This window comes from Vulpes vulpes, chromosome 12, assembly GCF_048418805.1.
Source record: "Vulpes vulpes isolate BD-2025 chromosome 12, VulVul3, whole genome shotgun sequence".
Lineage (NCBI taxonomy): Eukaryota > Metazoa > Chordata > Mammalia > Carnivora > Canidae > Vulpes > Vulpes vulpes.
The window spans coordinates 152,107,345-152,129,722 of NC_132791.1; the positions used below are offsets into that span (position 1 = coordinate 152,107,345).

The window sequence follows — 22,378 nt, forward strand, 5'->3', positions numbered from 1 at the left end:
AAGCTTTTGAAAATGACTGTAGGAGGAAATATCACAGGTGCCAACATACTTACAGAGCTATTGTGGAGATCAAATAAAACATTGCAAGTAAGGGTGCTTGGAATGTTATTATGGAGTTGCCATTTTTAAAGGTCAAAAATGACCAAATATTGGCACTTTTATATGTTTCAACTTATTATAAAAGTATTAAAAGCATTACATGGATGTAAGATGATTATTTGATTATATGTCAGCAGAAGAAAGAATACTATGTTTTTAAGAAGAAAAGTTACTTCCTTTTTAAAGCAATGGTAGCTAAAATGATTTACTATGTGATAGCTCTGCAATTAAAAATGCTAATTGCTTTACATGGATTTTTTTTGCTTGTTTCACATGGATTATCTCATTATTTCTCCCAACACTTCCATGAGATAGACACTGTAATTATCCCTATTCTATAGATAAGAAAACTGAGGTTCAGTGAGGTTAAATTACATGCTCCAGATGACAGTTCAAAATGTGGTGGAACCAGGATTTGAATGTAGGTTTCTGGAATCTAAGGCCATTCATTATACTACATTAAGGAAAAGGTTGGGAGTCCAGCTAATCCACTGCTACTAAAAAGAATGACTCTGTTACCTATGACTCCACTGTCCTGGGTGCACTCTGCTTCCAAGCCATCTGCATTGTATTATAACTAGGAGTGAGTACATCTGCCACCCATGGCCAGACTACTCTCCTTGAAGGCTCATCATATTCATCTTTTCAATTAAAATAGACCTTACACTTTACCTAGCATGATAAAGGGGCACTCTCCAAAGGGCTATTGAACTGAGCGAGATGGACAAAAGATGATTTGACATCTCCAAAGGATATTGTCTTTGGTCTACATGTTTTCAGTGATATAGGGGATGGAACAATGGGAGTAATGGGTAATAATAAAAACATAGCTACCACATGTTGAGAGCCTATTATGTTTCGGGAAGTTTATGTCCATTATCTTTAGTTTTTGTAGTACCTTGCAAATTAAGTGGTGGTATCTCTGGGTATTACCTTTTCAGAGTAGCAGAATGTGTTCTTTCCAGATTACAAACATCTCCTCTGAGACATCAAAGCTGGACCAAGAAAATGTGTTTGCTCCAACGAGGGTCACACAGAGCTTTGAACCTAAAACGGTCCTCAGCCAGAATCTTACAGAATTCCATTCTGGGCGGGCCCCCAATTTCCTCTAAACACAAACCCCACCCACACTCCAGAGCCCTACAACTCTGTCAAACAAATGTTTGACTTGATTTTGTATGTGAACTTGATTCTGCACCATGGAATTTCAAAGCTGTGCCTGCATGTCTGGAATTTAAATATTAGCCTTTCTGACCTGGATAGCTTTGATCTACCAAGTTTACATGCACAAGTATTGATAACATGGCTCAAAGCACAAGCAAGAGCACCAAGTCTGCAGTCCATGACTGCCAAGTGTGTGCATGTATACAAAGATCTCTGCTGAGATCAAAATGGATTTAGCTTATGTGTGTGCTTATCTGATGGTGAGGGAAGCCCCACATATGGGCCAGAGAGACAGAGCTCACTTTCATGCAGTCAATCATGCTTGCTTCATCTTATAGGACAGAAATCAAGGATGAACTGTAGTTGAACTCTGTAAAGACCAGCTCTGGGCAGCCCGGGTGGCTCAGCAGTTTAGCACCGCCTTCAGCCCAGGGCCTGATCCTGGAGACCCGGGATGGAGTCCCACGTTGGGCTCCCTGCATGGAGCCTGCTTCTCCCTCTGCCTGTGTCTCTGCCTCTCTCTCTCTCTCTCTCTCTCTCTCTCTCTCTGTGTCTCTCATGAATAAATAAATAAAATCTTAAAAAAAAAGACCAGGCTCTTGCAATATGGCCCAACCTTTCTTAAGTTCTTTGAGTCAGCTTTCTCACTGGGGAATGGCTGCTGTAGTTAATTTGCCAAGCATCTATCTTGTACCAAGTATCTGAAGTATTTATATAATATTAATAATAGTAGGTAAAATCTATACATGCTAGCTCTATTCTATGTGCTTAACAGTTGTGTAATATCATCCACACAAAAGTTATATAAAGGGGGGGACTACTATTTTTTTCATTTCTCAGATGAGGAAACTAAAGCACAGAGAGTTTCATCAGCGAGAGTCACACTGTAAGTTGAGGGCAGCGATAGGATTCAAACCCAAGCAGTAACTCTTTCCATCCTCTCAACAGACTGGTGAAGCTGGTGCAGTCATTTTACAAAGAAGAGAAAGAAGTTTAAGTAATTTGCCAAAAGAGAGAGAAAAGATGTGTGGGCGGGGGAGGAGCAAAGGGAGAGAATCCCAAGCAGACTCCTCGCTAAGCATGGAGCCCAATGCAGCGCTCGATCTCACAACCTTGAGATCATGACCTGAGCTGAAATCAAGAGTCTGACACTCAACCAACTGAGCCACCCAGGTGCCCCTAAACATTTTTTTTAAAGGAGATGTGGCAGAGATCATATGTGGCCCCTCAAAGCATAAAATACTTCCTATCTAGCCCTTTATAGCAAAAGTTTGCTGATGGCCATGCTATAATGTGTCATCTCCATGTTGGCCTAAAATACCATTATGAAGATCAAAGGAAGAATGGAGATGGGAGTGTCTGTATATAGTTTGGAGAAGTCATTTCTCTTTTATCACACCTGAGTTTTGCCATTTAAAAGGAAAAGTTAGAGATGTGTGTGTCTTCTTTTGGCTTTAACCGGTGCTAATGGCAGGTGTCATCCTGTACTAACATAGGGAGTGTTTTCTCTAGTCCATCACCCATCTATTCAGTCACCAACTTTACTGCATGGAATTCAGACATAATTAGACTTCAATGGTGAAGAAAAACATAACCCATCAAAACAATCCCTGGAAGTTAAGACTGGCCCGCCTCCCAGATATCAGCCCTTTTGTCACGTGCCGTAAACATTCTAACCTCAGGTGAGGTTCTTGCTTGTTCTCCCAGACTCTTGGCATTTCAAGTTGTTTATTTGCTCAGCAATGTTTGCTTCTGATCCTCTTGAACTCTCCCAATCGACCTCTGCCTCTCCCCATTCCCTATGGTACTCAACACTGTCATGCATAAATAAATAAATAAATAAATAAATAAATAAATAAATAAATAGCATAGAGATCTACCAGTTTCCCTCCCATTTGTTTCCTAGTGTCTGAGGCACATACTTTCCTCCTTTTAGTATCCACTTCTTCCCCTGGACATGGCCTGACACATGTTCTAAGAACAAAGGCAGCTTCTTTTATCTCTGGACCTCATCTCTCCTTCTCTTTTTCTCTTGTATGACCAAGGCAACCTTGCCTCCTACAAATTTGCAATCTCTCCCAAAGTCATCATAATCTCTCTCCACTCAAAAGGAAACCGAATTCAGAACTGCCCCCAAGACACCATGACCTCACTCTGGTCTTCAGCACCAGGCCACCTCTGCATCATGTGTGCCCTTGAGGGCAGACAAGGGTGCCACATGGAGGTTAAGTCTTGGCCCCATGATGCCTGAGCACCTGGTCTGCCTTCATCTTACTCAAGGAAGAGTGTGCTCCTAATCAGACCCTCAGCTTCATCTTTACAGAACTGATGCAGTAGAGTCAACAATGGGTCCCCTGCCTATCAACATCGTCCCCTTTCCTTATCATTCACCACTCTGCAGTCAAAAGAAGTGGTCCAGAACACAAACACATTGCCTAACCGCATCCAATGGTTCCTCAGTGCCTGCAGAAGAGTCCCCTGACCCAGCCCTCTACAACCTAACCCCCACCTCTCTCTTTAATCTGGTTTCCTACTACTCAGCTCTCATTCTCAAAATCTTTGCCACACCAAAGTACTTAGAATACTCCAAACACTGTGCAGTATGACTACACATCCTTTTCCTTGATGGGATGCTCTTCTCGGCTCTGCTTTCCAGAATACACGTGCACATCCTTCCTGTCTGTGCAGATTATCTTTTGTTAGTTCCTCTAGGTCCATGTTCCACCATTCTTTATCTGCTGTGTGCCCAGGAGGCTGATCTGTGGGGATGTCATGAGTGGGTTCCTGACTAACTGGGGGCCCCATAAGGAGATCAGAGGGAGAGAAGGGCAAATGGTCGTTTTATTGTCTGTTTGCTGGGCCACAGATCTGACTGTGTCCCTCACTATTCCTCTTAAGGTTGTCAGCTCTGCAGGATTCTCTCTCCTCTTCTAGGAATAGTTCATCTGCTAAGCTCTTATACTGTCTCCTATGATTCTTCTACCTCTGCACCTTTGCAAATAAGCCCTCCTCTAAATATATCACAAGAGCCATCGGTGGACTATTGAGACTCTGACTGATACACACCAACCCACCACAAACCCCAGACGGTCCTTTGTAGGCACCTACCTATTTTATCACATGCTGCCTGTTTGCTTCCCTGTCTGCCCCATCAGGCTGCTTTATTCAACCTTGTTGTCTTAGATTTGTTCTTAGATCTAAGTTGCTCACCCATATTTAGTGAGCAGCTACTGCATGCTGGGCCATAGCTTAGGCACTACAGATTTAGAGATTAATAGATAGTAATTCCTGACCTTTAAGATCCCCCACCCACATGCAGGAGATAAGACTTAGGCTCTATTACTGGCTATGAGCACAGGACTAGTGGGTAGTCTGTTCCTGTTCAAATTCCAGCTCTACCACCGACTAGCTGTGTGATCTAGGCACGTTCATCTCTCTGAACCTCAGTTTCTCCATCAATAAATGGAAATAACAGAAGCTACCTCCCAGAGTGGTTGTAAAGATTAAGCAGTTGGCGTAGTGGCTGGCACTTCCTAGGCACTCAATGGGTGTCCATTATGATTTTTATTATAGCAGAGTTTAGTTAGTATACATTAAATAAATGGATTACTAAATTTATTATCTCATCCAATCTCCAATGCAACCAAAATATCCAATCCCCACCATACACATTCCAAATATACAGGGAAGGAATCCTTTTCCCATTTCATAGATGAAGAAATTGGGAGTGAATGAATGTCTAACCCACTCAGATTGCTGTGTCTCCTACCACCTCCCAGCAGCCAAAGCGAGGCTGTCCACCCAGAGAGCTGGGAGCCTTGGGCCCTGGAGAAACGATCCTGGCTTTCTCTCCAACTTTCCATCTACGGAGGATTCCTGCCAATAGCTGCCTGCAATTCGTTCTGTGTCAAACACAGTCTGAGTCCAGGTGCTACAGGAGTTTGTAAACACTGGGCCTGCTGGACTCTGTCCCTGAAGCCCCCAGCTTCCCAGAACCCATGGCCCCAGTTCCTGTTCAGCTGCTGCTCTTTCTGTAAGGCTCTACAAGCCCCACTGCTCCTTCTGGTAAGTGCAGGGGCCAGGAGGGAGGTTCCACTTTCATATTCGCTACCACACCCACATGAGGGACATTTCTCAGCATGGAGGGGAAATTTCCTCTCTCTTTAGGCCTAACCTCAAGCCTGCTCCTGTCTCCTCATTTTTTCAGGACATACTTCAGTTTCACACTGAAGCTCAGGTCCTCTTAAGATCTTAACTTGAATCTGTCTCAGAAACGAGGGAAAATTAATCCCTGCTGAGCTCCGGTTAGAAGCCTGCCCCGTGCTCAGGTGTGTTTACATACACTCTGTGCACCCTGCCCCATGCCCCTTCATGGTGGGCATTACCTCTGTTTTATAGATGTGGGGACTGAGATTCACGGCGCTGAAATCACTAACTGTGGGAATGTTCAAATGGGAAAACCTAAGCATTTGAGCTGTAGAAACAGTTGGAGGTCACTTCAGAACAGAAGTCCTCAAATGGAATTAATCTTTGCTGCTTCTGTACCACATGCACAGCTCTATGATTTTGCTTCCTGTAATCTGCGTGTTTCTTTGTGTCCATATCTGTCTCTTCTACTTGACCGTCCCTCCTCAAGGACAGAGAAGATGACTCACTCATATTCTTCGCCCTGGCCAAGCCTATAGCCTGAGGCAGGAAGCAACTGTTGCTCTGATAAGTTAAAGCAGGCCAGTGTGCCTCAGGGTAGGGAAGTAGTGGAGAAAAGATGTGAGGTGAGGTTAGAGAAAAAAGCAAGACCACATCATGCAGGCCAAGGATGGGGCCTGAGAATCTGTATTACTAGCAAGATCCCAGATGTGGGTGTAAATGCTGTAGATACTGCTGGTCCCTGAGAACCACTGGTTTTAGGGTAAGAGAGGAGGGAAAGAATAAGTAAGACTTAGTCTTATCCTTAAGGAGCTTTCATGTCATGGGAGCACAATGTGAACAGTGAACTTCCAGACTGGTGGATGCATCTCCATTGTGACAACCCAGGGAGGGGCATCTCCTCAGTGTAGGGGTGTAGGGGAAGATCAGAGGAAGTTTTCTGGAAGAGGGAACTCTTGAATTGAGTCATAATATTTAAGTAGGAGCTAACCAGGTGAAGGAGTTCAGCAGGAAGGATGGGAAGAAGTATTTGAAGCAGAAGGCACAGATTAAGCAAAGTTAAGGAGGTGAGAAATTGGAAGATGTGTTTGAACAATTGGGACCAAAGAGACTCCCAAATAAAGCAGATTAGGTAAAAACTATCACAAAAGGCTTTGCATGTCCTACAAAGTAAGGAGTTTAAATTTTATCCTATGAAGCAGAGGTTTGTAAGTTTTTTAGGGGTGGGGTGAAGATGTCACAGACTGGCCTGAGACTCTAATCAAAGTTAATGTGTACACAGATAGAACCAGAGTGTACATTTCAGGTTTTCCACAAATTCCCTGATGCCTATCCATGAACTTCAAAAACAAAACAAAACAAAAATCCCTACAATGATGATGGGTTTTAAGCAGGCAGGTGTCCTAATTAGACTTTATTTTAAAAGAAACTCTTGGTGGCTATGCAAAGAATTGACTTGAGCAGGGGCAACCAGGCACAGAAAAGCTAGGGTTTGGGATGCCTGGGTGGCTCAGTGGTCTTTGGCTCAGGGCGTGATCCTGGAGTCCTGGGATTGAGTCCCACATCAGGCTCCCTGCATCCCTCTCTCTCTGTCTGTGTCTCTGCCTCTCACTCTCTCTGTCTCTCATGAATAAATAAATAAATAAAATCTTAAAAAGAAAAGAAAAGCTAGGGGTTAATAGTCTGGGTAATAGGTCACAAATAGTGGTAAGAGTGGGGACCAGTTTAACACCTGTACACAAGCATTAGGTTGGTAAAGGCTAAGACAAGACTTGCTTTTTAGCAAGGTCACTCTGTTCAATTCAAAAAGCATTGCCTGGGAGCTGAGCTCAGAGAGGCTGTCTTTGCATGGCTTGCATCTAGGCTGATGGGTAGTGTAAGCCAGCTAAGCAGGAAGGAGCCATCTCCACCCTCACCCCACCTACTGGAATCTGCTGGTCATCAGTCAGTTGAGGCCCAGATATCCTATGCCTTTGAGGGCCGGAAGCCAAGGACGTGAAGGAAGGCAGCACTTCGATGAGCCGGGGAGAGGTCGCAAGGGTAAAGCAGGGTAGTAAATTTTTGGGAGGCAGCCGGGGTGTCATTCCTTCCAAAGGTTTTGCAATAGCTCTAGGAAGCAGACACAGCTAAGATGATTATCTTTTTGTACAGATGGGACACGGAAGGCCAGAAAAGGTGAGGACTTGCCAAAAGACACAAGGAAACATGAGGAAACACTGAGACTAGGACCCCAAGAACACTGGACTCTATGCCAGTATCTTGCCTTAGGTTGGCCCTGCTGTGAATTTTGCTGTGGCTATTCCTGGTGACTCTAGGATCCTGTAATTCTGTGGTTCTAGCAAAAGAATCGCCATCATTAGCTCAATTCCTTTGGTTTCTTTTGATCTATATTTGCCCTTATACCCCAAGACCTTACCGTTAATAACCTGTGGAGCTTGGAGCCAGCCCTGTGGCCTCTCTGCCTTGAATTTTCTCTTCATCTGTAAAACAAGAGAATTACACTAAAGAAATGTTCCTGAAGTCTTTTCCTTGTCTGGATTACAGAGGCTCTGCAAAGCCTCCTGAGACCCCAAATTCTGTCCCAGCTTTGAAGTTGACAACATGATTCTCATAGCCCAATGCCTTTTACATAAGGTTAACAGGGAATAACAACAGGGATAATGAAAATAATAACATTTTTTTCTTCCCCAAGGCCAAACGCTGATCTAAGCACTTAAAAGCTTTGGAACAACTTTGTAAGGTATGGCTATTATTAACCCCATTTCATAGATGAGAAAACTGGAATCGCACGGAGAGATTACATTTTTTAATACAAAGTCATATGGCTAGCAATCTGTGGAGCTGGAGCTCAAACCAAGCAATTGCCTCTGGGTCCATGCTTTTGATCCCCAGGAGCTGAGTAGTGAGGGATTAAAGATACAGGGAAGGAATGGCAAACATCAAGTGATCTCTCAGTGACGGGAGGCTCAAGTCCCCCCGGGGGGCATATTCTAACATTATTCTCATTTTGCAAGTTGTGTTCTGTCACACTACCTCTCACCATCTGGAAGGGAAAAGACTTGTAAGAAGTTTAGTGACTTGTGGAAGGAGTGACCAGACTCAGCAAACAGAAATATAGGACACCTGGTTAAATTTGAACTTCAGATAAATAATAAGTAATTTTTAGGGTATCTCATGTAACATTTATAACAGGCTTATACCAAAAATGTTTTCATTGTTTATCTGAAATTCAAATTTGGGCTTCTGTATTTTATCTGGAAAATCTACTTCTAGCACAGCAAAATAAGGATAAGTGACAGCAAGTCCTCCTTGGAGGCTGAATGAGCATTACTATTTTGTTCACTCTCTCAGAAGGTTGGCATGATGGGCTTGGCTGAGTCATTTTTAAGGGAAAGAAATGACCTGTCCTCCCTCATCTCGGTTGGGAAGTCTTTTGGGGCCTCCCAAGTCACCCCTGCAGGAACAGGGGCAAACCTGTTCCCTGCAGGAACAGCCCTTTGAACTGGAGCAGAACTCCCTGGAATGACCTGGAACAGGCCGTGTTCACTGACTGCGCACATCCCTGGCTCGGTTTCTAATACCCTGTCCACAACTCGGAAAGTGACTTAAACAGTGATCGTCTTCCTCCCCTTCCTGACATATTCCCAGAGCCCTTCTGGAACATTTGGGACTTCAAATACTAATTACTGCTTCTCTCTGACCCCTAGTAACTTCCTCTGTGATAATTAGAGAAAAATTAAGGAAAGCATATAGTAAATTTTCAATAAATATAACTTGTTACTTCTTTCTTGCATTTTATCAGGAGTCGAAGTGGGTCATTTACTTGGGCTTTCCTCCTACTGAATGTTATGGAGTTTTGGGAGAAGAAAACCAATTCCCAATGATTGTCTGACCTTAACAACATGCTGTGAATTCCCAAAATTCCCACCCCCCTCCCCAGGAAATTGGTTTTGAAATATAAATATGTGGGGTTACTCCACATCATAGACATCTGTGCTGAAGTTTACTTTCTCATGCCTGGCATCCCAGTCAGACCCCATGGTTTGACCAAACTCCCACCTCATCACAACCTGACCCCCAGGTTCCACCCACCCCTCTCTCCCACTCTGTTCCACCCTTGCCTTATGTGGAGTGTTTTCTATCAACAGAACATGATTCAGCTCATTAGGAAACTGGCCTCTCACATACTTTCAATCTGCTTTGCCTTCCCTGATTACCAAGATATCCCATATCAAAGCGTGTTTAGATGAAATGCATTTGGGTGGGTGTACCCTGGCTGCCTCAGCAAAAAATATTAGAGCAGCCACCCAGAGCATAGGTGCAACATGCACAAAATATAGATTAGCATCCCAAAGCAAAGAAAAACTTTTACAATATATTGTGTTAATATTCTTAAATGTGTATATTTATAGGCAACCCAATTAGGCTCAAGGGAAAGGTCATAGTATTTCCTTAAAGAGGAGAATTCATTTAAAAAGGACTTAGAACAGAATAAAACCAAACTCTTTCTTGGGTTTTATAGCTTTGTGGGCTGGGGAGCAACTATGCCTTTCTCCTCACCTTTCCTCAGGCACAGCCCTTCTTAGTGTGGGACTATGAAGGATGGTGTCTCAGCTTGTTTTCTGAATAGCTTTTTAGTGGAAGCCACTAAGCGGTCTTTTTTAGCCAGACGTGTTTTTGGCTTTGTCAGTTAGAGCCTGAATATTCCCATTACCATTTTCCTCATCATCCCATGACTGAGATTCACTGATTATTTATTTTGTGCCAGAAATTTTGCTGAAAATTCTGTATGAATTATCTCACTTAATTTCATAATAATCTCCTATAAGAGGTACATTTTTTTTAAAATTAAGCTTTCATTTTCTTAGAGCAGTTTAAGGTTCGAGGTAGAATTGAAGGAAAGTTATGGAGATGTCTCATATATCCCCTGTCCCTTCACATGCATCGGCTCCCCTTTACCAACATCCATTACCAGAGTAATATATGCATCACTGTTAATGAACCTACACTGACACATCCTAATTACCCAAAGTCCACAGTTTCCCCCTGGTATCGTACATTCTATAGGTTTGAGCAAATGTATAATGACATATATCCATCATTATAATATTATATAAAGCATTTTCACTGCTTTAAAAGTTCGTGCTACACCTATTCACCCTTTCCTCACCATCCCAACCTCTGGCAACCACTGATCTTTTTACTCTTTCTATAATTTTGTCTTTTCCAGTTGTCATATGGTTGAACTCATATAGTAGGTAGTGTTTGCAGATTGGCTTCTTTTGCTCTGTAATATGCACTTAAGGTCCCTCCAAGTCTTTTCATGGCTTGATAGCTCATGTCTTTTTAGCACCGAATAATAGTCCACTGTCTGGATGTACCACAGTTTATTTATCCATTCACCTACCAAAGGACATCTTCCTTTCTTCTAAGTTTTGGCAATTGTGAATAAAGCTGCCATAAATGTTCATGTGCAGGTTTTTGGATATAAGTTTTCAATCCTTTGGCTAAATACCAAGGAGTGCATTTGGGGGATCATATGATAAGAGTATGGGCCAGCCTGGGTGGCTCAGCAGTTTAGCACCGCCTTCAGCCCAGTGCCTGATCCTGGAGACCCGGGATTGAGTCCCACTTTGGGCTCCCTGCATGGAGCCTGCTTCTCCCTCTGTCTGTGTCTCTGCCTCTCTCTCTGTGTATCTTATGAATAAATAAATAAAATCTTAAAAAGAAAAAGAGTGTTTAGTTTTGTGAGAAATCTCCGAACTATCTTCCAAAGTGGCTGTGCCATCTTGCATTCCCACCAGCAATGAATGAGAGCTCCAGTTGGTCCATAGCCTCACTAGTGTTGGTGTTGCTAGTGTTCCAGATCTGGAGCATTCTAGTAGGTATATAGTGGCATTTCATCATTGTTTCAACTTGCAGTTCCTTGATGACATATGATGTGGGTCATCTTTTCATTTGCCACCTATAGATCTTCCTTGGTGAGGTGTCTATCAAGATCTTGACTCTTTTTAAAATCAGGTTATTTGGTTCCTTATCATTAAGTTTTAAGAGTTCCTTGTGTATTATGGATAATAGTCTTTTATCAAATATATCTTTTGCAGACATTTTCTCAGACAAGGAAAGGAAACTCAGACAGTTTCCAGTCTCTGGCTTGTTTTCTAATTCCCCTGATATTGTCTTTCACAGAGCAGAAGTTTGTAATTTTAATGAAGTCCAGTTTATCAATTATTTCTTTCATGGATCATGTCTTGGGTAATGTAAGGCATCTAAAAAGCATCACCATGTTCACGTCTATATTTTCTCTTATGTCACCTTCTAGGCATTTTATAGTTTGTATTTTATATTTAGGTCTATGATCTATTTTAGCTAAATTTTGTGAATGGTGTAAGGTCTATATCTAGGTTCACTTTTTTTTTTTTGCATGTGTATGTCCAGTTGTTCCAGCACAATTTTTTTAAAAGACTAAATTTGCTGCATCGTATTGCCTTTGCTCCTTTGTCAAAGGCCAGTTGACTATATTTCTGTGGGCCTATTTCTGTGCTCTTTATTCCATTTCATTGATTTGTCTATTCTTTTACCAATACCACACTATCTTGATTACTGTGGCTTTATAGTTAAGTCTTGAATTCAGGTAGTGTCAGTCTTCCAACATTGTTTTTTTCCTTCAGTATTGGCTATTTTGATTCTGTTGCTTCTGCACATCAACTTTAGAATCAGTTTGTTAATATCATAAAAATACCTTGCTGAGATTTTAATTGGGACTGCATTGAATATATAAATCAAGTTGCAAAGAACTGACAATTTGGCAGTATTGAGTACTCCTATGAACAAGGATAGCATCTTTCCATTTATTTAGTTTTTCTTTAATACCTTTCATCAGAGTTGTATAGTTTTTGTCATATAGATTTTATATATAATTTGTTAGATTTATACCTAAGTATTTCATCTTGTCAGATACCAATGTAAGTGGTATTATATTTTTCATTTCAAATTGCATCTGTTCATCACTGATATGTAGGAAGACAATTGACTTTCACATACTGACCTCATGTTTTGCAACCTTGTGATAATCACTTATTAGTTCCCAGAATGTTTTTGTTTCAGATTTTCTACTTAGATGATCATGTTATCTGTGTACAGTTGGTTTTGTTTGTTCCTTGTCAGTCTGTTTACTTGTTTTTTTCCTTTCCTTGTCTTATTACTTCTTTCAGTACAATGTTGAAAAGGAGTGGTAAGAGGGGATATCCTTGCCTTGTACCTGATAAAGTGGGAAAGTCTCAACTTACTCACCATTAAGTAAGATGCTAGCTGTAGGTTTTTTGTAGATATTCTTCATACTCCTAGTTTGTTGAGAGTTTTTATCATGAAGGAGCGTTAGAGTTTGTCAAGTGATTTTTTTTTCTGCATCTATTGTATGATCATGTAATAATGTGATTTTTCTTTCTTACCCTGTTGATGTGATAGAGTACATGGATTGATTTTTCTAATGTTCAACCTGTCTTGTATATCTAGGATAAAACCCACCTGGCAAGTGACATATAATTCTTTGTATATGTTGTTGAGTTCAATTTGCTAATATTTTGTTGAGTTTTGCCTTTATGTTCAAGGCAGATATTGGTCTGTAGGCTTTTTTTTCTCTTGTAATGTCTTTTTCTTTTCTTTTCTTTTCCTTTCTTTCTTTCTTTATTTTATTTTATTTTTTTTTTGATATTAGGCTAATTCTGGCCTCATAGAATGAGTTAGGAAGTATTTACTCTGCTTCTATTCTCTGAAAGTGATCATGTAGAATTGATATAATTTTAAAACATGTTTTGTAGAATTCAATATTGAACCTATTGGCCTGGTGCTTTGTGCTTTGGGAAGTTATTAATGATCTATTCAATATATTTAATAGACATAGCCTATATCCTATTCAAATTATCTATATGTTCTTGCATGACACATTTTGGCAAATTGTGTCTTTTATGGAATTGGTTCATTTTATCTAGTTTATCAAATTTGTGGGTATAGAGTTACTCATAGTATTCCTTATTTTCCTTTAATATCCATAGGATCTGTAGTAAAGTTCTAAGAGGTACAATTTTTTTTTTTAAGTAAACTCTACACCAGTCTAGGCCTTGAACTCACAACCGTGAGCCAACTAGGTACCCCCTGAGAGGTACAATGTTTAATCTTCATTTTAAGGATGAGGAGACTGAGAGCTAACAAGATCAATTGATATGCCCAGGTTCATACAGCTAATCAAGGGAAAACAGATGTTAAAACCCCAGACTATCTAACCCAAGGCTGGCACATTTAACCATGGTGCCCCTTACTTCCCAGGAGTTGACAGTAAAGCAGTTTGGGCAGTAAAGCAGTTTGGACATTTTAGGTACTTGGTAACTATGTGACGAAGGAAATCAAACAGATTCATTCATTTTAAAAAGCCCCTCCCAAAACTCTCCTTGATAGGCAGAGTAGATCCATTCCTCCTCTTTCTACTTCTCTGCTCTTGAAGGCATTTATAAGTCTGAACTCCTTTGAGGAGACAAAAGGGCACAATGCAAAAGAGAAAATTAAAAAAAAATGATGTCTGAGATGGACTAAATTATGGCATAAAATTTAACCAGCTGTGTAGAGAGGGGACAGAAACCTTACTTCTCTAAGTCTTAGTTTCCTTACCTATAAAATGAGCACAATTCCATTTGCTTCACAGGATTGTCAAGAAAGTTAACTAGAAAAAATTAGCCTGCATTCAGGCATTTAATATTGTTTGAGCACCTCTTATGTGTAGAGGCCATTAACAACTTGATAAATACCCATTAACATCCTTTACAAACAGATTTTATACTCCAGGCTTTACATTCCCAGGACCCAGCAGAAAGCCTGAGAGTCTGTGTTCATTAAACGTGGAGCATATGATGCTTACATAAATTAATGAATGAGTGCAATAAAAGTCAAAACTCCTCAACAAGGCATACATGCCCATCAAGTATATCTTTCTGGCCTCATCTATCACCCCTCACCTCCAGCTACACATGGCTAACTGGTATTCAACAAACAAGCCATGTCCTTCCATGTCTTAGCATCAACACCGTGTTCATATAATTCTTTTTGTCCTGAATGACTGCCACTTCCCCCTTTTCCCACCTGGCAAGCTACCCATTAGTCCTAGTTTTACCTTATGGAACATTCCGAGTAAGTCTGCTTGCCAGTCTTTCAAGTAGTTGAAGTTAGTTTTTATGACTCTCTTCCTGGTCCTATAGCTCAAATAGCTTCTAGCTCAAAACCCCCTCCTCCTTGTAAATAACTCTTCTTGGTGATGGTTTCTGAATTCCATACCTTCTTGGATAACCCCTGCTTTGCCAGTTGCCTCTAAGTCATTCATTCACTGAATATTTATTGAGCACTTACTAAATATAAGATAAACCAGATTTTGTCATTAGAATATAAGTTTGTGAGACTTATATTCCAGTAAGAGGGCCTGGACAACAAATAAAAAAAACCCATGTGTTGGAAAGAAAATTAAAGTGAACAGGTGAGGATAGAAGGAGAGTGAAGTTTATATACAGAGTGTTCAGGGGAAACTTTTCTGATAAGATCCAATTTGGACTGGATCCTGAGGGAATGAGGGAGCGAACCACGTGGGTACCTGGGGGAAGTATATTCCTGGTAGAGGAAAGAACAAGTACAAGGACCCTCAGGCAAAAGTGTCTTGAATGTCTGTGGCAGTGTAGGGAAGCCCATGCAATGGAGCAGAAGGGGGTAGGAGAAAGAGAAGTTGAGGTTCTAAAAGGAAGTGTCAGCATATCATGAAGGGCCTTAAGGACAATTAAAAGAATATTATTTTAAGTGAGATGGAAATGTAACGGGGAGTTGACCTGAATCACGTGATGACTTCACTCTGGAAACTTTACAAAAATTGGGTATTAGAGGAGCAAGTATAGAAGAAGAGAGACCCATTTGGATGATATTGCAATAACTATAGCAGGAGAAGATGATGACCAGAGCCACGGTACTTATGCTACAAATGTGTAGAACTGCATTAGAATTCTAGGTGTGCTTTGAAAATATTGCCCACCACATTTGTTAAAGGATCAAGTATGGGACATGAGAGTGTGTCTCAGTCTCCATATCTACAAAATAGGGATAATAATTGCACTACACTGCTGTTAAACTTTGCAGTGGATGATCAAGAAACATGAATTTTATCTCTCAGCAATACAGAGAGCCTTGATTGGCAGTGATCACAGGACCATTAATCATAGTAGATTATTGGAGGTTTGGATGGGAAAGAAAGATGATGAATTTTAAGTACCCATGGGACTCCCAAAAGAGAGGTTCCATTGCAAAGTATACAGCACGATTTGAGATGAAAGCTCCAGATGTAGTTTGGAGTGAAAGTGTGTGAGATGTCATGGTATATAGGTAGCAGCTGAAACCAATGGAGTACGTCAAGAATAGCATTCTTTCCCATTTCTACAGCAATACTGTGGAGAATTCATGGGACTAATATAATTCTTAAAGAGAAAATCACAAGATAATTAAAAATAGAATTTAAAATGTGGTTATCATATGAAAAGATGGAATAATTATTACAGAATACTAGGCTGAAGGAAGCCAAGGAAACTGAGCTCACATATAGGTATGAGTTTGCTGGTAATGTACTGTAAAAGGAAACTGAGAATCGGTAATCAAGAAAAGGAGGACATTTTAGGCAACATGGATATAAATCAGAGACTTGAGCCCTCACCCAGGTCTTTTCCTTAGTCTACATTAACCACTTTTTTAGCACTAGCCATGTAATTGTCATTGATTTGAATGAGCTGAAAGCACATCTAGTTGGTCAGCATTTCTGCAATTATGGATATGCTGGCTTTGGGCAGATGCTTGGGCCACAGGAGCCCTGAGGGACAGGACACATGTGGTAAATTCCATGCAAAATATGATATTAGTATTTCTCCATCTACCATAGGTACCTTGAAATCTGGAGAACTGGGCTCTGCCCTGGCTCTGTCATCACCCAATGGCATCTGTGAGTTAAGATGATTGATCTGTTCTCTACGCTTGCATAACCATGTGCAGTTCTGGCCTCACACTATGTGAAGGTCACCAATGCACTGTGATTCCTTCAGAGGGATTCCAGGATAAGCCGGGGTGGGGGGGGGGGATGGGTACCTGGAAAACTTGTCATAGAAGGATGAACCAAAAGATATAGGGGCTTTTTTCCTTTGCACAGGGCATAGGAGATTCAAGTTGGATGTGATAACGTCTTCAAATGTTTTAAAAGCAACTATTTAGCTGAGAAATTTACTTGCTCATCTTCCACACTAATATATGAATGTGTCAAGGAGACGTACTTTGGTTTATCATTATAAAAGATATTTCTAATAATCTGTGCCATCCAACAGTGAAATGAGCTGCCTCTGGAGGAAGATGACTGATGCAACCCTCTTAGCTTGGATGCAAGTATCAGATCTGAGATTGGACTGGATGAATAAAACCCCCTTACTACCTCACTGCTCCCTTCGGTCATTTCTCCCTTCTTGCCTCTGTGGTCCTTTGGCTACCTCTCAGAGGAAGAAGCCTACCTGGACTTTCACTAAGTGGCAGTCAAGCCTTAGATCCCTTTGTCTGCTAAGATGAAAACTGTCCATTCAACCTAAGATTTCACTCTTGAGAGTGATTAATAGGGGAGGCAAATACCTCTCATACCTCAGGGCTACCAGGGACCATGTGGTAACTGACCTCATCTGGGCACCGAATGGCACCCCATCCCCCTGAGGGTTACTTTTCCCTGGTGCAGCCCCAGGTCAAGGCCGATCAATTTTGCTTTGAGGGAAGGAATGTGAGGCATGTCCTTTGTGAAGGCCCAGAACAGATGTTATGTTGTTCTTTCATGACTGTGTTTGCTAAGCCAGGCCCTTGGAAGTCAAGGGAAGCTTTGCTGGGGAAGCCAATCAAGAGATGATCAGGCCCCCTCTCGGACAGAAGGGGAAAGTCCAGGGGTAAGTGGAGGAGGATGAGCTATCCCAGAAACTGAGAGGAGTATAAAGGAGTTTCAAAGCCAGAAAAAACCTAACAAAGCCAAATTGTTTGACTCCTTGATTTTACGGATGAAGAGGCTGAAGATCAGACAGTGACATCCTTGGAGTCATGCAGAGAATCATCCCCATCAGGACTGGGAATAGAGGAAGACACTGGCATAGCCCTAAGAGTAATCTCTCCTTAAATTTTGCATCCTAGGCACCTTGCTTGCCTCACCTTGGTGTTGGCCATGAACCCCATCTAGTGCAGGCCAGAGAATATTTGCCACACTCAAAGTCCCTCCAGGGAGATTCTATCAATGGAAGGTGCCATGTTTTTCAGCAGATGGTCCTACTTCAGCTGAACCAGGGAGGAGCCCCTGCCCACAGGCAGCCAATATGCAGTCTGGCCAGCTGGTGGGGGTGGTCTGGTGTGGGCAACTGTCTCATCAGGGCCTGAGGTGATTTAATCTGACAATCAGATTTTCCCTTCAGAATCTAGATTAGCAATAAGGAGAGATGGTCTTTAGCAGTTAAGAGAAAAAGTCAAGGACATTCTCGCTTCTTAGTTCTGTTGCTTTCATCGTCCCCATTCCCTTGATGCCTGAGGAGGGAGTTAGGGGTGACCAGTCCTGTACTTCTCCCAATCTCTGCCTGTCGCTGATGGATGCACCCCTTGTGCCATTGGTTAGACTCTCTACAACTCTGGGGGCCACCTGCCTCCCCATTCATCCTTTAAAGAATGTTCAAACCAGCTCCTTTTTGCTACGTATAAAGTGATCAACACCTGGTCTAGCCGCTTACATCTTGACAGGGGAGGCAGATGCAAGAGATATGACTATATTTACCACTTGATAAATATAATGATGGAGAAAAATCAGGACCAGGAAATGGCACATAATCCATTTAACAGAACCAGGAATGAATACAAAGAGGGCTTCCTGGAGGAGATGTTACCTGAAATGAGTTTTACAGGGATGAGCAGGATTTTGCCAATTGAAGAGCAGGGAAAAGGAATTCCAGGATTGATCAAGGTACAGAGCAGAGGACCAGCAGGCCATGTGCAGAGGAACTGCAAGTAGTCTGACAGTTGTATGAATTTTAAGTCAGAGCATGTCAAGAAGGAGGCTAATCCTTGTAAGCCAGACTAAGGAGCTTGGACTTCATACTCCAAATCAGCTCTCATCTGCTGGCAGTCCAAGGCTACACTCAGTACCGGGACAAGTTTTATTTGGCTCACAGAGGATTTTATAGAATTCTGAGATTGAAGGTCTTTAGACAGCCATGCTTCAGTTCATGCTCCACAATCCTCACCGTTCTCCATGGCCTACCCATGGTCCTGGCACTCATTTCTGTTTTCTTTTTGTCTTCTGCAGGCTCTCAGGCTGTGGCCCCTGTTCTGGATGGTGGAGAGTCTCTGGTGAATTTTTGGCAGCCATTATCAAACCTCTGCTTTACAATAATTCCTTTGGTGGTAATGAGGAAGAGTTTGTAGGTAGGGGCGTTCTGAAGGCAGGGGAGTCTTTTGGAAGCCATTGCAATAATCTAGGCAAAAAATGTGTCAAGAGCCTTAAATTATGTCATGGAGGAGGGCATAGTGAGCATGGAGTGATGGCTCACTATCCTCTATTGTGTGTCCTTGAGGCCTGGGGAAATGTGAGACAGATTGATGGACCTGGAGCCAGCAATTCTATATCCAGTGCCACTTTAAATGAAGAATGTGAGAGTCTCTTACCTACTGGGCACTTCCTATGCCCCAGAGGCTTAACATCCATCATCTCTTGTAATGATCCCAACAACACTGTGGAGCCATTACTGCCTCTCCTCCACCATTCTACTATGGCTAAAAGAGGTTAGGCAATGCCCATGGAAAGTTGATGCTAAGTGGTTGGCCTGGGAATTCTGATCCAGAGTTAGCGGGGCTGCAAAGCTGGGGTCCATTCCTTTCATAGACTTCACACGCTGCCCAGTGGATTTGTCTGGACATTGTTCAGAGGCCATGACAGTCATGTTTTGGAGAGCTGGCCCAGTAGAAAATTAGTATGGACTTTGGAAGCCACAAGACAGAAAAAAAGACCTGAGGATAAGCTACCCAAGAGGACAGGTGGAAAATACATGTTTGGAGCTTATGTAGTTAGGTTGGCAAAGCCCTGCTACCTTTCTTTCAAAAACTAAGAAAAAAAAAATCTAAATTGCGTATGTATTAGGACACAAATGTCAAAGCAAGAGTAGGTGTTGCTCTCTGGGATCTACTGGGACCAAAATGTCTGAAGTGGAAACTAGGCTGGAGAGGATCTTTCTGGAAGAGCCCCGTTTGCCCTGGACTAACAGCTCCTGCCTCCAGCTCTGCTCTTTCTTTTGTCCTCTACCAGCTTTGAGGAGAATTAGAAAACACTGCCATGGTGCTAAAAGTCCTCGCCAGAGAGTCAAGCACTCCCTCTAAGGCAGTGGTTCTCAAAGTTTGGTTCCAGACCAGCAGCATCTCCATCACTTCGGCACTTGTGAGAACTGCAAACTCTCAGACACCACCTAAGCATCCTGAAGCAGATATTCAGGGTCTGGAACTAACGCCCAGTGTTTTAACCAGTCCACTACAGGATTGTGATTTGAGCCAACGTCTGAGAAGTACTGCAGGAAGTGATAATGTGACCGTATGGATGTTTAATTGAATGCTTTAATGAATTTAAAATATTTTCCCCTCAATGTCCTGGTCTTCCTTCCTCCAAATGAATCAAGAATTTCCCCCAACAATCACTTAAGGTCCAGCAGAATCACAGGCATGTGGCAGTCAAAGAGTAGGCGTGAGGAGAGAGACCATAGTAGGTTAGAATTCAAGTCCCGTGCTGGCTTGTTTCATTTTGTTTTTACTTTGGTTGTCCTGATTTCAGTTTCAATCTCACCCCCTCAGGCAAAGCATCTCAACCTTCTTGGGCTAGATTAGAGGCACCTGTCACATTTTCCTAGAATCATTCTGAGTTCCTGCTTATCATCACAGTGCTCATCACAGTTGCACGATCACCTGTTGACTGGCCCATCTATTGCACTGTACGGCCACGGAGGGGGGGTGCCTGTACTCTTCTTTTTCATCCTTGTATCCCCAGAGTCTAGCTGAGGGACAGTCGGTAAATATATGTTTAGTTAGCTGAACACCAAGCTCATGTTAGCTTACCAGGCCTTGTTAAGATGGTTTCCTCAGCTAGATTGTTTCTCTCCAGCTGGACCTGTGGCTTTGTCTATGTTCTTATTCCAGCCTTGGCTGCCAGGTCACCATCTCCTGACTATGCAACCCAACCCAAGCCCTGAATTGGTCTCTATCATCCCTGCTGCTTTGATTTCGGCAGAGTGTTTATCACTATTTGACAGAGTATTAGATTATTTTATATTCTGACCCCTACACCCACACCCCTAGAGTGCAAGTTTCAAAATCAGAGGCTGGTCTCTCTTGCTCGACTGTGTAACCCCAGTACATGAAAACCAGCACATGAAAATCCAAAAAATGATTTTTGGATGATGCATGACTTTTCACTGACTCATTTATTCAAACATGCATACATCATCTGTGTATGATCATTTTAGAGATGGAGAAAAATAAACCCCAGAAGAGAGTGATACGCCCAGGTCCCACTGCTTGTGGGTAGAAGAACTGCAGTTAGAATCTATAGCTTCTGGCCTTCAAGCTAGTCCTCTTTCCACCACATCAGTTACTTCTTTGCTGGACTGAAAAGGTTGGTATTTTTTTTTCTATAAGTTATGGGGGAGGGGGCTTTGAATATTTAAATCCTAAAGAAGTAGTAGGATGGGTTCTATTTTACTAATAGGCTTGGTCCCTCTCACCTCCTTCTTGCCACATTGACTAGTCTTATTTCAAAAGCATCTGCTTTTCCATCTGTGGGTCACGAAGTCATCGCTGCACACCATAAATCCATCATCATCTTTCCTTGCAGCTGCATTAGATGACAGCACTGAATCACTTGTGCTGTGAAGATGCCAGGAGAGCCGATGCCGTCAAAGCAGATCAGTGGGAGACAGCCTGCAATTACCGGTGGCTGCACCAGTGTATATGCACTGTGGCAAAGACCCCTCTACCCTGCCTGGATGCTGTGGGGAAGGATACACTGGGCATGAAAGGATGTCACTTTGGGAGGCAGCTGATTTATGTGAGAGGATTAAATATGACTCCATATCAAGTTCAAGTCCTGCCTCATCAACCCAGAGCCTCATGAGCTTTAGAGAAAGGGAACCTCTCTGCTATAAGTTTGGACCAAAAGGAGACCAACACTCTTCACTGAAGCATCTTCCACAGTGGCAAAAAAGCAGGGGATTATGATACCAACTTTAGTGCTTTCTTTGTACTATTAACATTTGACTAAAATAGGTAGGCATAACTAGATATTCATAATAAGTTGGTTAGAAAAATTAGGTTACAAAATATAAAGTACCATATGAGCCTATTTTTGTTTAAAAGTGTATAGATGGATAGACAGGTGTGCAGCTGGATAGAAGGGTCACAGATAAATATGCAGGATGGTAGGGATATGGCTGGATGAGCAGCAGCCGGGTGAGACAGACAAAAGAAAGACTGGAAGAACCTACACCAACGTTAGCAGTGGTTGCGTCTGGGTCGAGAAATTTACAGCCGGTTTTTAAATTGCTTACCATTATTTCTTGATTATTTAGTAATAAACTTATGTTGCTCTTATCAGCACATAGTTATTAATGCCACCAACTCTAGTATTCAGAATTGAGAGCTCATCTTTGACCTATGTTCCCTTTTTATTCTTCCTGGGTGGATGTTCGTATCATCCATCCATCCATCCACCCACTCAGGAGGCAAATCTATTTAGACTTTAGGGTGGCATTTAAAGGATGCCCTGAGACATTTTTATACCCACTTTATATCCTTTTATGACTCCAGGCTGGTTTTGTTTTGTTTTGGTTTCTTCTCTAGACCTTGGGGCCTC

At 42.0% G+C, this 22,378-nt stretch overlaps 1 long non-coding RNA gene across 1 annotated transcript; it reads left to right on the top strand.

Annotated features, from left to right (window-relative positions):
• Positions 1-5,066: 5,066 nt before the first annotated feature.
• Positions 5,067-22,116, top strand: LOC140594753 (uncharacterized). The gene is made up of 4 exons (XR_011995981.1): positions 5,067-5,328; positions 18,794-20,068; positions 20,994-21,142; positions 21,362-22,116. It is a non-coding gene; the product is annotated as an uncharacterized lncRNA (long non-coding RNA).
• Positions 22,117-22,378: the final 262 nt, after the last annotated feature.